Here is a 16,277-nt window from a genome sequence, read left to right as displayed (position 1 = left end):
TCATAGGAACATTCCTTTTAAGTAGGCGTGTGTCTGTTCTTCAAAGAACCTGATTGTCTTGATATAAAAATAGTGTGACATACAGCTTGACTGATAGAATAAAATTACAGGTTTAGTTCTTGGACAGATAATTCAGTCTTATAATGTATTTTTACCAGAGCACATGATCAGAAGCAAAATGAAAACAAAAAGTAGACCTCACGCTCTTTAATATTTATAAATGATTTTTTGTTTCTTGCTTAGATTTTTAAATTTCATACATATTTAGCATACAATGTGTCAGTATATCATCCCTCCAAAGTGCACTCATTTGCATAGGGAACGTGCACTTTATTTAATAAAACATATACTACTTGCTCAGCAGAAAGGAAGAGACTTTCCCAGATGAACAGACATCACACCAGTACAGACGCAGGCGGCCGCTGTCTGCAGGATGGTGCCGCACCGCACGGTTATTATCGCAAACTCAAACGTGTGGGAGCAGCGAATTCGCGTGTGGAGAACATTCAGCATCAGTCCCGAGGCTGCTAAACAAACTCAGCGTTTGCCAGGATTGCCGAGTGGGGAGGCACTTTTTCAAGTAATCCCAGTCCAGGCTCCTCACAACCTTAACATTTTGAACAGCCCCTTCGTGCTCACAGGGGAAGTTGAGGTCTAACAGCCTTTTGTCGTGGTTGACACCAGGGGTGGCATGAGCAGGTCAGGATTCCACCATCTCCCTGGCCTACAGGCAACAGCGATGACACATTCTAAATGTGTACTTGGAAGGGAAAACAGGTGGTTTGGGCCTCTCAAAGAAGTGTCACGTAGGAACATCCCTAGGGGTGTGGTAGAGTCCTCATCACTGGTGGTTTTCAAGATGCTGTTGAACAGGGTGCTAGAGAATCTCATCTAACTCCCTTTCCCATGAAAGGTTGGACCAGATGGTCTTGAAAGGTCCCTTCTGACCTGAGCTTTTCTATGATTCTATGTGCTCGGGTCCTCACCTAGGAAGACATTAGTATTTCCTCTCTCTTGCCTAAAGTTTGTTGAAACGTTTGTATCCATCAGGCCATTCTGAACTATTTGATGCGAGTGACATGTAAGGCGTACCTGTGATCCTCACGCCGAGGATGCCGAAATACAGATGTTTTCCTGGCTTCCTCAGCAGCTTCACTTGAGCGGTGAGCAGGAGAGTGAAAGCCCACGGGAGAGGTGTCCTGTAGCTGAAGACATCTCCCATCCTCAAAACATGCTCTGAAGAATTGTTACCCTGCTCCTCCAAGGAGGTCCAGCTGTGAGCTGGCTACTCCTCAGGGGCTAAGTGAGGGTGAGCACTGGTGGGAGAGACTTGTTCATTAAGAGGAAGGGACCTAACGAGGCATGTGCCACCTCGACCGTTAAGAGGAAGAGACCCAACAAGACGTGTACCACGTCAGAACTGTAAACTGAAGGGAGCTCCACCTGCAGTTGCCTTTGCTTAACAGGAGCAGCGCAATAGTTCTTGACTAGACTCTTGCTTCTTCAAGAGGGGCTTTAAAAGTTTCCGTGAAAAAGGCACTTAAAGCTGCCTTCTTGACTTAATAAGCCTGTAGGGCAAAAGTCCAACCCACAGGAAGTCTGAAATTTCTGAGGTTGTGAAATATGATGGTAAAACTGCTAAAATGAATTGGTCACAAATATTTCTTTCCTGGCGTTTCCTAATCTCAACAGTTGAGTGGGAATGTTTCAGCTTTGTGTTCCAGTTCTGTCTGTAAATGGAAAAGGCCTCAGTGCTCTGTGGAACAGTTGAGTTAAGCTGAACCCAGCCTGGCTTCTTTACCTGGCTTCTTCTTTTACTGGAAGAGCAGAGAGATGTGTTTACCTTTTTACAGCTTTGAAATTGGAGTTTTGCACATCCATGCAGCATTTTTGCCTTCCTGCCTGCCAGCTGCCATGCCATACTCTACTAAATCACTAGCCCATTATTTTCTTTTTCACTGTAAATCACCTTGAGATACTTTGAGAGACGATATATAAAACTAAATTGATTTGAAATGGCTCTTAAGACAGACTCCATATGCCATTATAGTTTATATTTGGACTCAGCTGGGTACTAAAAATGTTACTGAATAGGATGTCTAATGTGTATTGTTGTCCCCATTAATATACTTCACAGAATATGAAGAACCGCAACAGCATTAGTTTTGTTATCTGAATTCCTGCTCGGTTTCCTTTCCTCCAGGAAACGCACAGAATAAAGGCCGTGGTTGCAATTTCTTTCTTTGCTGCAAGAGGTTTGCCGGACACAGGAATAACCTCCTCACTCCAGTCTAGGGCTAGCAATGGGTATTTTGCCAAATGAAAATATGTCTTTGTTTTTATGAACAATTATAGGATAAGGAAGGGAGGGAAAAGCCCCATGAAAGGGAAACTGGCTGATCAGCAGTGCCTGGCCTTCCACTTGTCTACCAGCTAAAGCATACTCTTCTGTCAAATATCTATGTAATACGGGTGAGATGAAATTAAAATGATATATGAGCCCTTCTGCTGGACAAAGCTGTGCAGCTGAGTCCCAGCTCCTGCTCACAAACACCCTCACTCAGCTCTGGGCATTGGCAAAGAGTAGTTTTCTTTTTGCACACCATTGCTTTCATCTTGATGCCAAGGATCTTTGCCTTCTTCCTATTTTCACCACCAAAATAAATGCAAACTTCAGCACTTGCGCTTCTGAGTGAGTCATCTGCGCTGATCACTAAAGCCTTCCATCTCCCGTAAGGAAAGTTTCATGTATAACTTTTTAGTGATTCTGGCTGAACCCTGGAAGGGCAGGTCGCACCGTACTGCGAATTGGATTCAAGTACTGAGCCCTCGTCCTTTAACTGTTTAGTTTCACTTAATGGCTTCTAAGGAACGCGTTATAATTAGGTTTTGGAATGGCCAAAACAAAAGCTGAATGTCACTATAAGGGAAGCTCTGAAAGAACGAACCATTAAGCTTCTGTAAAGCAATCTGCAGAGTTTAATGCAAGACAGAGGCTTTCTGTTGTGAAAGGTGAGCCTTCAGGGACTGCTTTCTACATTGTTACCTTCCTCGTACAATTCAGCTTATATCACTTACATCCAGAGAGTCATCTCCGTCTCCCTGTAAGCTTATTATCTTGCTGACAAAAGGCCAACACAATATTGCTTTTCACCAGCTACAGCGGATGGGCCCTTAAGGCTTGGTCCAAGAGTTATCTCCACAGCTAGTTTTCAAATTTTTCTAAAGCGTACACATTTAATTAATGACCCAATTGAAGTGAGCAATGAATGAAGTGCCTGTCTGAACAGAGTGTGTTACATGGATTCAGGATGGGTGAGAATTATTTACTTGCTCAAAGCGTTATTCACTGTGTCCTTTGGGTTCCTACTAGGAGACTTCTTCAGGATGCTAAATACTTAAGTAGAAATCCTGGCCTTACTTGAGCCAAGGGGAGTTTTGCCATTTAATTAATTGCCCTGGGACTTTACCCTTTGACTCAATGGATTTCTCATCTCCCCTTTCTATTGACTTCGCTACTCTACGGGCACCATTTTAAGCAGAGATGATAGCATTACTTAGGCCTGTGCTTTGCAGCTAGCATAATCGATACATAATCCAGTCTCTAGAGAAATCAATATATAATTCTTGTTGTTCCAGAGACAGCCGATCAATATCTCTGCTGATCACTATGTCTTAGTCCAGGAAAGTACCTTCTCAGCGTACTTTCTGCATCGGCTCATCTTTCCCAAGTTCAATTCTGGGAAAATATCTGAGCAGCAGAACAGCAACCTTGTTACTCAAATGAATGCTTTCTAATCGGAATATATTTTAGTAAGCATTCTTCCGTCAGGGGCCAGGCTATCATATAGTGTGGCAGAAGAATCTGAAAAATCACAGTGTTGCCTTGATTAGGAGTCACTTTGCTGTGGTCTCAGACTAAAAGGCATTTTCTCACGGTTGGGTCAAGTCCTATTTCCTCATCCTTTACACACTGTTTATAATATAAACGTTAGTTAACTAAACACTGAGGGGTTTTGTCTTTTGCAGTGGTGCCAAATGGCATGAGAGCCTATGGAATCAGCATGAAGTCTGCTCTTTCCTCGTGATGCAGGTCCTGGGGCAGTCCTGTGTCCCATGCTTTAGACTTAAGGAGGGCTACGTTTGCAATGCTATTGCCCAGACTTCTTGAAATTTTGGGCTGGACTCATTAACTACACTGGTTTTATGTTATGTGCTATTAGTTGAAGCCCTGCTTTTCCTTCCTTCTTGTTTTGGAGAGGTTACACTCCCAAGTTCACATGCTTGTTAGCTGTTTGTCATTTGTGGTCAGAAAACCATTTGGATGATCTGGTCAGTGGGCAAAAGCCTTCTAGCTTCCCTGAGTTTGCCAGAATGACTCTGACTTGACCCTTTGGAACATGGAAACTTGCTTCAGCTAATTGAAGTCAACCACACATGTAAAGCTGGCTGACATCTGCCTGCTGGGGCAGGGCAGCCCCCCCAGGCTGCTCTGACTCTTCTCGGACACCAGCCAGGCCACCAGAAAAGGCTGAGGACACTGTGAAAATACAGAGACATCTGCTCAGGGTTATCTGACAACAGGAAGGATGCACTTGCCTGCCCTTGTCTAATGAATATGCTCATTATGGTTTCCTCCTCTTGTTTTCAGGGGGGGGTCATGTTTTTATCCCCTCTGCATACCCCTCATTACTTATCTTCAGTTCATATGGATTGTCCAATGGCCAGGGAAGTTAATTCTGAGCTTTTAAGGTTCATTCAGCTTCCCCAGAAATAGCCTCTTCTGCCTGAAAATTTTGCCCACATGGGAAACGAAGGAATCAGCCTTTTCCGACTGGCTTGCATGGTATCCAGAAATCTGCGAGAGATGGGTTTTGTGCATTTGTGCAGAATGACATTAAAATAGACATTAAAATTGAGTCCAGGCTCTTACACTCCCAACACACACACTGTAGCCTTGGTTGTCCAGACACAGGGAGATCAGCACATAGGAGATGAGATAGATGAGGAGACTCCTTCTGTACACTGACTATACAGGGAGACCAGGGAGACTTTACATGTCTCTGTTTTGGGGTGATTATAGTGCAATGAGGTGAATTCCATGCTAGGTGTAATGCAGAACATGTGAAATTACATTGCCTGGCATATCCGCACAGGTTTCTGTGCATGTTTTCTCAATATGCTTTGAACACCCGACCTCCATGGCCCTTCTACCCACCCACTGCGACTTGCAGCAGCTTTCCTGCTTGGTTCGGCTCTGGATTTCTGAAGCTAAAAGAGTAAAGGGTCAACAAATGTCTCTCTGAGCTCAGAGTGCATTGTGCTAAACTTGGGAACCGTATGCTTGATCGTAACAAAGGAGAGAATGAAGAGGCTCATGATGAACATGGAAGTTAAAAATTCCTTATTTCTCTTATTTCTCCCACTTAATAGGAAATTAGGACTCTAGAAAAACATTTAGAGACCTCAGCAGCTGAGTAGCCTCACAAGGACTGGCCAGGCAAATTCAGATGAGGTGCCTGGGTCTGGCACCTTTGGCTGGGATGATGTAACTATTAATAATAGAAGAATATAACAGAAGAATCACGAAATAAATAGTGTTAGAATGTGTTATTTTAGATTGGAACCGGGAATCACAGCATTACAATAAGAAATGTTTTAAATTTAACAGAAAACACATTTATTTGGATTCATTAAAATATCACTAGATAAGTGTAAAAAATAAGAAAGTAAGAATTATTTTAAAATAACCAACATGTGTAAGTTGTGGAAATGTGGCACTTCAAACTATTAAAGTTTTTTGGGTTTTTTTCTCAGTAATGCAACTACACTTAGAAAACTCACTTAACCAGCAAGCCAAGCCTCAGCTTGTATGTTAATTTATTATTTTTTGATCAAGCCAGACTCTGACCTGAGCCAAAGATCAAGTGTATAGCAAGTTTATTATCCTGGCACAGATGCTGTTTGTCCAAAAGCAAAGCTGAGGAAGAGAGGAATAGGCCACTGCAAACACTGTGTCATCTCCTGCAGTAAATATCTCCCCTCTCGTTTTTTTGCTGATGGCTATTACCGCACGATCGTTAATGGATCGTGTGACAGAGGTGATTAGGGAATGCCCCGTTTCAGCCGTGCCAGGTAGTGATTTTGTTTGCTCTTGTGGGTGTTTCCAGTCTTTCTGTGAGTGGGCTGCTGCTTCCTGCCTAATGTTTATTTAATTCACTTCCTAATCCTTTTCAAGGCTTTTCCAAACTATCTTTTGGTTTTGCATTTCTTCATTCAAGTGTTTCCTCAGGATTTTGACCTGATAGTGGCCAGAGATGAAGGCAAATTCTGCACAATCCCCACTCCACGACAGCCATTGACTGGAGAGCAGCCTGGATCAGGTCTTCACACATGAGCTCCCTTTGCACAAAGCAAACAGCTCGTGGACCTCAGTGTGAGGATGGCTTGCAAGGGAAGGGTTACTCGTGTGTACAGGTTTATGTCTCAGAGGAGAGAATTCAAGGAGGGATCTGTTTGTTTTCCTGCAAGAAAGCCATTTGATAACGTTGAGGTTGTAAATGAGTGTTTATAGATTTAGGGATTCTTTTTTTTTATTTTAATGGAACAAATGACGTTTGCTTTACCAGAGGAAGCCAAGCTATGACTATTGCAACATAAGGTTGCTTGCTAATGTTTTGGTTATCCATCAGTGCGGGAGGACATTAAAAGGTAGAAAGGTTCTGATAAGAGGCTGGACACTGGATGCTATCCAAACCTATTAAGTACATGTGATGACAGAAAAAAAGTCCTTCTGAGAACAGAAGCTTTCAAAATTATCCTGTCATCTTTGTTGCCACTAATGGTGAGAACACTGTTCTTGTCCTCAAATGCTTTATCAAACATCTGGCTGCTGTAGTAATGTACTACAGCAATGACTCCGTTGACTTGCTAACAAAAGAGGTTACCTTTTCAACTAGTGATGCTCCAACGATTGTGTGAGTTCCCTAACTTTTGAGTAGCTAAAAAAATCCTGGTTATTATTAATTAGTCTTCTTTTCTATTCTGTTTCATAAGCTGCCTCTGTCATCCTGCTGACAGCTACTGATACTGGTTATTTCATCTGTGCTTTCATTCTTTAACCTGTGTACAAATTGCTTTTAAAGCAGAAAAAAGGCAACAAGTAAAACATAATTTCCCTTCCACTACTTTAGAGCAATTTTAGGTCGCTAGTTTATGAGCACCCCTACACCAATTGACCTGTGTGTCTATAGAAAGGAGGAAAAATTTGTTTCTTCGGTAAAGAGGTCTCTATAAGCAGGTTTCTAAAGAATTATTTAAACAGTACGAGTGGGGAAGGACTAGTGTTTAAAGATAGTGCAAAATGTCTTGTCAAGGACTTTTCATGAGGCCCAGTTTCTCACTAATTGAAGTCAAAAGCATAGCTTCCATACTGACCAGTTTAGGTTCTTAATCTAAACTGTACCAAAAACCCCACAGCTGGTTGGGATTGCAGGGAGTGTTTTGACTTAACTGAAGAGTATAAATTCTGCAGCTGATTCACTGCACTTGCAAAAGAAGCTGATGAAACAACTCAATTTTGTCTGATGGGACATTTTATTATTTCAAAATTGCTTTCTGCGGGGCTTTGAGTGTTTAAGATTTATTCTGGTCACCTGTAGGAGCCAGGAAGAAATATCTCCTTCTTGATCTAGCCAATCTTTTCCTTTGTTGCTCCGAAACTCATGTTGTGATTACATGCCCAGATTTTTCTGAATCAAATAATAAAACATTCCAGGGAAACCACACTTGGATCGAAGATATTTATGGAGGAAATGTTTTGACTCACAGCATTTGCCTGGCAGTTGCTTGTTTGCCACCATCAGGAACAGAAATGCAGTTTCTAGAAAGGAGCATTTTCCTTTCAGTGGTAGCAGCTACAAAAACGTCTACTGAGAACAGGAAAAACAAGGCATAGCTGGGTAGCAGATCCTATTGCTGATCAACAGGAGAGCCATGAAAAATGCTTCATATTCTTTCTGTGCTCTTGTCAGAAAGGAAACCTCAGATTTTGCTGCGTTTCTCCAAGGAAGGGCATAGTTCAGGACTACAACCAGTACCCCAGCACCAAAAAGGAAGGGTGATGGAAACCAGAGGAACTTCTCCTTTTCCTACCAGTGAGCTTGCCAAGGCCCAAGATGCAGCCCAGCAAGTCTGGAGCAAGCAAGTCAGCCTGAAGCGACATCAGATCTACTGCAGTAAATGAGTTCATGAACGAAGGTCGTTAGCATCGCCTGTTATGATGGATTAGTACAACCTCTCCAGGCAGAAGAACATGTTCAGCTGTTTGCTGAGGGCTCTGTTGTCTTCAGTCATTGTATTTTTCTGTGTCAACATGTTTTGATGGTTTAGTGGAATATGAAGGAAAACAGATTCATTGTGACTCCAGATCAGCTTGCAGCTACAAAACAAGCCCCACAGTTGATAGGCCCTGCTGATTTTCTTCATTTAGCTACCAGCAAGTGATCCTGCCCTCAGTACTGTAAATACCATTTGATCAGAGAACAGGATGGGGTTCAATTTTTTTCCCCTGTCACTAACCCACTCTGTAATCCTGGGTGAGGCATTTCATGTCTTTGGCCCCTATTCCCACTCCCAGGGCTGGTGTGATCAGTTTTCTTTGGAAGCTTTAGCTCTCATGACATGTGCATGTAGTGCCTGGCATTACACTCTCAGGTACAATGTCTACATGCTGTCGTAACAGATAAATTGCTACTAATAACCCAGCTGCTCTCCATGCTCCCCGTCCACCTCACTGCCAGTTCCTACATCTGTCATCTCAAAGCAAATATCCTGGAATTATGAAGCCTTGTGCTTTACTGGTTTGCCTCATACAGACCCAGATGACTTTGTGGTAGGAAAAAAAAAATAAAAAGAAAATGCAGAAGTTGATTGCTTAAAATGTTGCAGCTGCTCCTGATGTAGAATTGGCTGTTTACTACGTATACAGCTAAAACTGAGCAGACAAGATCAGACACGGGGCAAGCAAAAAGAACGCTCCAACATTTTTGTGCATAACAACAAAAGCGTCAGGAGGCTGCGTGTGCTGTGGCAGTGCTGGGGACCATTCCCTCACCAGCTTGAAAAACACACCTAGCCTGGGCTTCCCAAAATCGGAGTGCCACTGAGACATTTCTCCTCCATTGCTGTCCTCTGCGTTTCTCACCATCAGCGCCTTCTCCCTTCCCCTCCATCAGTCACCAGCTGCCTGGTCAGTACTTTCCAGTCCCAGTGCCATTGGCCTGCCCAAAGTGCGAGGAGGGGGGACAGCAGAGTCACCTGAAGTGGCTCCAGATGTCTCCCTGCGGTGGGGCAAGCAGAGCCTGAGCTGACGTGTTCCTGCTCTGAGGGCAGCGGAGACACCACAGGCCAGGTCTTAGCGTGAATCTCTAGCCACAAGCATCAGATCAGCCTTGGGGGCACAAAGAGGCAGCATTTCATGGTCTGTCTTTTGCATTCCATTACCTTTCCCCTTTGAAAATGTGTTACCTGAGCACATAAGCTTGACTTTCCCTGGTTTTGCATCTACAAGCAAGACTTGCACTGCACATCTACCTGCTCTTCCTTTTCCTAGTAGCTGCTCAGATTACAGTCCTTATGAGTGCTGACCTCACAGGACTGAGGACAGTCACCACTGGGTGTCATGCCATTGCTACCTGTCCTGGTAACGGCTGCGCTGCTGGCTGAGCCTTCCTCAAACATCTGGAGAAGGATGTGACTCTGCAAAAGCACCAGCAGTGCTGGCACTGCATGTGGCAGGTTTCCCACCCCGCCACAAGCCGTTGCTCTCCTTGCTGGCCTTGGGTCGCGGCCGTGTGAGAGCAAAGCAAATGCAGCAACTTAACAACTGGATGAAGCCAATATTTCCAGGGTTTTGTGTATGAGCTCTTCTCATCCCATCATGCACCGTCTCACACCGAAGTTCATTTTAGCCTGTTCCTTGCATAGTTTTGAGGTCTCTACTAGTAGCAAGTCTGTGGAGATTTGCAAATAGATTATATGTGGAAAGTTACTGTCAACATCTGAAAATACACATAAGACAGAAGTGCTTGGAACCGCAGGCAGCTCAAGAAAAGTTATGGCTTGAACTTTTGTCCATTGACTGAAACATTTTTAATTGTTTTAAGCTAGTTTGTTGTGGAATGTTTTCATAACCTGAGACATAACATATGCTGCACATTATTTGTTTTATGCAAGTGACTTTTAAAATAACTCATCGCGTTTCAATATGATGGCTGCAAGTCTGAAACTTGCCAGGAAAGCAGTTGTGTTTATGACAAAAGTTTGCATGAAATCTATTCATTCTAAAAAATGTGGTATCTTTCCGGTTCATATAATTTTTGTAGTGATGAACAGTCTTGCTTTAAGACACCGTGATGACTCACATCCACTGGCAAGAGTTGGTATAAACCGAAAGCCTATATTTCTAGGTTTCTGTTCTTTATTCACTAATTGCAAGCTACAAATGGACTGATTTGAGAAACCTGAGCATCTCCAGCTTTCATTTATCTCAGTGAGACTTCTTTGATTTCAGGCACAGCCGATGATCAACTCTTGTACCTCCCTGTTGACTGTTCTGTAAAATATTGTGAGATTACCACCTAGCTCATGAAGACTTAAGCATGCAGTGAAGCTTTAATATTTCAAGTTTCTTAGATGAAAGGTGCTGTGTAAGGATAAAGAACTGCCTCCAGACTAAGGACCTGCCCCGTTTCTTGCAAAGTCAACCTGACCAAAGTCAATGCTATCACTTTTTCTGATCTGAAACTCAGGGTTCTACAAGCTATTTCATTTTTTTGTAGGAGACAATGGTGATTGAGACAAGTGTCTTTCAAGTGGGAGTGTTAATTTGCAAAGACGATACTAACTCCTTTGCTCACAGCTCCAGGTTTCCTTTGGTGAGCAGTCAGCACACAAACTCCCTTCCTCATCTGTTCTTGGGCCACGCTGTGTGCCTGTGTTTTACAGAGTCCAGGCTTTTGCAAAATCATTGGTACAAAGCACTGGGAGAGTGCTCAAGAGCCTCTTGCATTGAGGAGAGATCAAATACACTTAGATCATCAGCAGATGTCTGTCTGCCCTCGGAGGACTTTCAAACCTCCGAGAACAGATTCCACAACGTTCATGTGCCTGTTCTTGTGCTTCCCTGTGTGGAAAATTAGAAAAAAAGGCTTCATATCTAATTAAGTGGATTCCTTCTCATCATTCCCCCAGTGTAGAGCAGAATATGCAGAATAATTGATCCTTGCCCTCTTTATTAAAAACATCTCTACATTTAAAGACCTTTATCATGTTTCACTCTTACTTTTCCAGACTAAACAAATCTAGTTCCTCAACGTTTCCCTTTGGCATTTTTTCCCAGGCATGTTTCTCAACCCTCCAGCCCTCATCAGCTCTCCATAGCTTTCTCAAACAGCGATGACCACAACGGGATACATGTGTCTAGCTGGAGTCTCAGCACATCCCTCTCAGTTCCCATTCTTCTTTGGGCACGTTTCCCACAGAAACAGCAATGCTGCACACGATAAACCAACCCTGCACACACAGGCTCGTCTTGTGTGTGCATCTGCTCTGGGCTGCATCCAGCTATTGGAAATAATCGTTATACAGTTACACAGAGACACCTGCTACTCACCCCACCCCGGTTTCAGAAGTTCTAACCCAAACTGCCAGGTTCTCAGGAAAATGCTTTTACTTGTTGAAGTTGCGAATCTCTGCTATCTGTCTGCCTGCTTTCACTGCCGCAGGCTTCAGGGCAACACCTATAGCGCATCACACCTTGACTGAAGTCGGCCATTCTGAAGTTCTGTCTGCAGGAAAACTAAAACAAATAACATGTTTTAAAGAACAACTAAGATTATCAGGGGTCTTCCAAATGCTTCCCTTGGTACTGCGGGCATTTCAGCTTGTTTTACAAAGAATTTGATTAGCTGATAGATGGACAAAAGGTCGGGTGTCCTCCACACAGTCACAGGGGAAACACCATCAGAGACATATTGGACGTGCCACGGCAAATGAATAAAGATAATTTTATGAGAAGGTTTATTTGTTCGCTGTCCTGTTCAGTGAAGGTCGACAAATACTGTGTCTTGAAGGGCTGAGTGAAGTAGCCTGTAGCAAAACTTACAGAGCTGTCAAAAAAGGAGAGTTTACATCTTAAAGTATAGTGATGCAACACGACATTCAAAACAGCAGATAATGGGGATTTACACAGCCTGGAAGCGTTCAAGTGATCTGAATCCAATTTCACCTGTTTTTGGTACTTTGGGAGAGGAAGGGGGAGAAGCTGCATTCAGCTTCTCAGCAAAATATAAAAAGTATCTTGCAGGCCCAGAGACTTAACTGGGAAGGACCAATGATCTTCCAATTTTTGCGAACACGAACACAACTAACCTTGAACAAGCCTCTGACATCTCAGCTGTTTTCCTGCCATTTATTGAAGTGGAAGAGCAGCTGGGAGGATCTCTCTTGTCTTTTAATTTATAAACAAACAAACAGAATTTGCAAGTGGAGACATTTTTCTCTAACATGTTAAAGACACTCAGAAATAACTGAATATCCATTTCTTGCTTCTCAGATAATCACTAATGCGATTCCTCATTGTGTTCTTTTCTTAAAAATTAAACAAGAGGGCATCATAAAACTGAGATGCTGCTTTGCCAGCAAAATATTTATAAGAAGGTTTTCAGTTTGTGGCCATACATGAGAAGATACAGAAGACAGGAGATTTGGCTTAAAACTTGGTGAAAGTAGTTTGAACTTTTGGACTCTTATTAAGCTGTCTGGTCAAAACGGATAACGTGATTTTGTTGATGGATCAATTTAAGCACCTTTTGCATTGCCACAGTCTGGGGCCATGAATCTGGTTTCAGTAGCATCAGCTTTACCTTAGCGTTACTCTGTTGACTTGTCTGGCATAATTTCTGATTTACATTATTGTGAGATCAAGGATCACTTTCTTTGCCTTCAGGAAACAGGAGATCCATGAGGGAAAATACAAGACTGTACTTGTTAAAACTACCCAGAGTTTTGCTTTGAATACAGGAAAATGTAACAGGTTTCTGCAGGTGTTTACAAAGAGTTAGAAGAGTGTTCTTTGTCACACACTCAGATGCCATGATCCTGATCACGATGTGTAACTCTTCCAGCTGCCACAGGAGATGTAATATGTCCAAAAAGGTGTCTCTGTTCCCCTGTAAAACCCGAATTTGCTTTTACAGCCACTACCCATAATGCAGTGGAAGAACAGTGTTAATGACCATTTCATCAGGGCAGCAGAAATCTCTTGCACCTCTCCAGGGAAAAAGCAACTTTTTGTTCCATAAGTGGCCAAAGCGTCACCTTTGGAAGATTTCGCTCTTGGGATCCAAATGCTTTCTTGCACTCGTAACCTGTGCTACCTAATTGTTCACTGGGGGAGCAAAAGTAGGTTGGTGGGTTGGGTTTTGGCTTGTAATTGTTTCTGGCTTTGTTTGGACATTGGGAGGCTGTAGGTATGCGCAGTACTCAGACAGAGGAAATGGCAGTCATGGGTATTTAATAGGAGCGGTGGGAGCTATGAAGTCTTGAGGAAAACCTCGAGAAAGATCACACAATAGCTCCCTAGACTGGTCTGCAGGGCTGGAAAGTGTTGGGTATGTTCCTCCTGTACACGTGGTGCAGCTGCTCTGCCCTGAACTCTATCAAGGGCTGCATAATGACACAACGTGTTTCACTGGTCCTACAAAACCTTTAATCAGCCTGTGAAAACAAGTGGCATTTTTGTTACAGAAGGTGAAGTCTAGTAAAATATTTGCAATACACTCTAAAGCTTTAGTCCATGTACAGATGTCAGTGTATTTATGTCTTTACCTACCTTGATATTGTTAGCTTGCTCGCAATTTGTCCAGAAGAAGAAAGATTCAAAGGTCAGCAATGAGTGGTTTGGAAAACCCAAGTGGTGACTGTATCTCCCGCAAACTTAAAGAGAGGAATCGCAGTTCATGCCATTTCTAAATACTTCTCACATTGTCTTACAGTTTCTTTTGCTCACTCTTCTCCTCTTTCTCTATAAGAATTTTGTTTCTTCTTTATTAAAAAGTTTTAGCTGATGCTTACAATTTATTTTTCAGATGTACTTTGATCCCAGACAAAATGTAATGGAATTATTACTATAATAATGCATCACGTGCATGATCTGAATTCAACACTAATGTCAAGGCATCTTACCTCTCATTGGTGGTGCTTGGTGTGAGCAAGAATCAGGTCACTTGGTCTAAATGCCTAATTATGGGGTTTAGAACTTAGCTTTTGGATCCCAATTTTGGCCTATAAATGTTGAACAAATCCTAGATTTATTTAGTAGTAACTTCAGTTAGAAGCCCTAGTATGAATTTTACATACATGCAGTTCCATTCACATCAGAATAGACTCTCCTGATTCACAGCAGTACAGAGACCGTGGAGTTCAGTGGTGTTTCTGTACCCTGTAAATCAGAGATGTTTGAGACAAGCAGTGGGCTCTCGCAGCCACATACAAGCTTAGGTTGCCAATGGGCTCATGTAGCACACCCCACTGAGTATGCAACATATAAACATGCAGGCAATAATTCATATGGTTCAACCAAAATACTGCTGATCATTAGGCTTTGGTTCTTACCTGAATATTCCTTTAAAAGTTTTGTTGTTAATTTTGGTTTGGTTTTGCCTTTTTTTTCCTCTTCCCCACTTTTTTTTTCCCTCTGTAGAATCAATGCAGCAGGTGTAAGACTGGAAAACGGGACTTTTTGGGTTTTTCCCTACTTCTTTCACTGCTTCTCTCTTGCCTCTACTTACTGTCTTGAACTAAAACTGGGACATGACATCTAGAGTTAGGAAATTCTGTTAGTTGTCCTATTTACTAAGACTTGTTCTACAGTTCTTGGTTCCTTTCAAAATCAGTGGCCAATCAAGTTGAGAAAATCTGGCTTTGCCTCACTTTCTTTTAGATGGTAATATGGAGGTTCATCTAGCTCCCAAGAAACCGATACTTCTTAATTATTAGCAGTATATTCTGTCTGTAATTAAACGTGGGTGTTCCCTAGATATCTTTTGCTGAGGATATGGAGGAATATACGGAGGAACTGAGGGAATATTTCAGTGAGGTCAAAGATATCCAGCACATCGTCTGTCAAGGCTGAATTGTGAGACTGTGTTACGCGGTGTGCACAGACAGTTCAGTAAACCGTGTTCCTTTTTAAAAACATTCAAGTAGAACGAACTTACTTTTTCACGTCACAACCAGGATCACATTCACATTTCAGCAGTTGGAAGGAAAAGATAAAAGACTTAATTTCAGCTTTCACCATGCTGGAGATTTTCTCTGGCTCCACCTCTGCCCCCTCCTCTGTCCTCATTCCCAGGGGTTTTGTCCTCTGCCCGCAATGTGTGTCCATGCTTGCCAAGACATCCCCAGCAAAGGGGGAGTTAATGAGAACATCTGGCCAGGAATGAGTGATGCTGCTCTGTGACCCACCCACCCAGCACATCTGGCGGTCATGGCCATGGATGGGGAACCTCACCGAGTGTTAAGGATTCTGCAAGGAAAGAGGATTTTGTCATCTATGGCCGGATTTATTGAAAATACCCAAATCCGATTGGTTATATAAAGAGGCTTTCATGTCCATGGGAGAAAACTCTAGAAATAGGTGCACATACACACACACACATACACACTTTTTAATGTAATTGCATTATACTGCCTATGAGTAAGAATGTGGACAGCCTAAAAACTGTCTTTATAGATAATTAGTCCCAAAGGTCCTAAACTGGTTAACCATCAGGGCATATTGCAAAAGACCTCTCTTTGGTAAGGGCGCTTTGAAGGGGCTGAATGTACATTCTCTCCAAAGGGTGAAAAGAGTCTATGTGCTTGGTTGGCAGAGTTCCTTTTCAAAATTATTATTTTAAAACTGCTGGATTATTTTTGTCCTTCTAATGATGAACTAAAGTGTCCAGACACATCTTCTTATATTATTTGTATATACATCAAGAAATACCAATGCTCTGCTTTTGTTTTCCTTTGCTGGTAAAAAAAATATAATAAAAGGACTTTTCAGCCGGCACAATGAATCATCAATGAAGTGAAAACACTGGGCAAATTCTCTTTTGTTTAAGAGAATGGCCTGCACACAGTTCAGGCCGGCACATTTTTCATGGGATGCAAGGGAGCGGTTCAAAGCACTGGCACGGAGCGGGTCCTGCATATTCATGAGGCTGGGC

At 42.6% G+C, this 16,277-nt stretch overlaps 1 protein-coding gene across 5 annotated transcripts in view; it reads left to right on the top strand.

Annotated features, from left to right (window-relative positions):
• Window positions 1–16,277, top strand: part of GRK5 (G protein-coupled receptor kinase 5) — a 167,405-nt gene that overhangs the window by 124,939 nt on the left and 26,189 nt on the right. The window lies entirely within an intron of this gene.

Source organism: Columba livia, chromosome 6, assembly GCF_036013475.1.
Source record: "Columba livia isolate bColLiv1 breed racing homer chromosome 6, bColLiv1.pat.W.v2, whole genome shotgun sequence".
Taxonomy (NCBI): domain Eukaryota; kingdom Metazoa; phylum Chordata; class Aves; order Columbiformes; family Columbidae; genus Columba; species Columba livia.
This window is presented reverse-complemented; position numbering and strand designations above follow the sequence as displayed.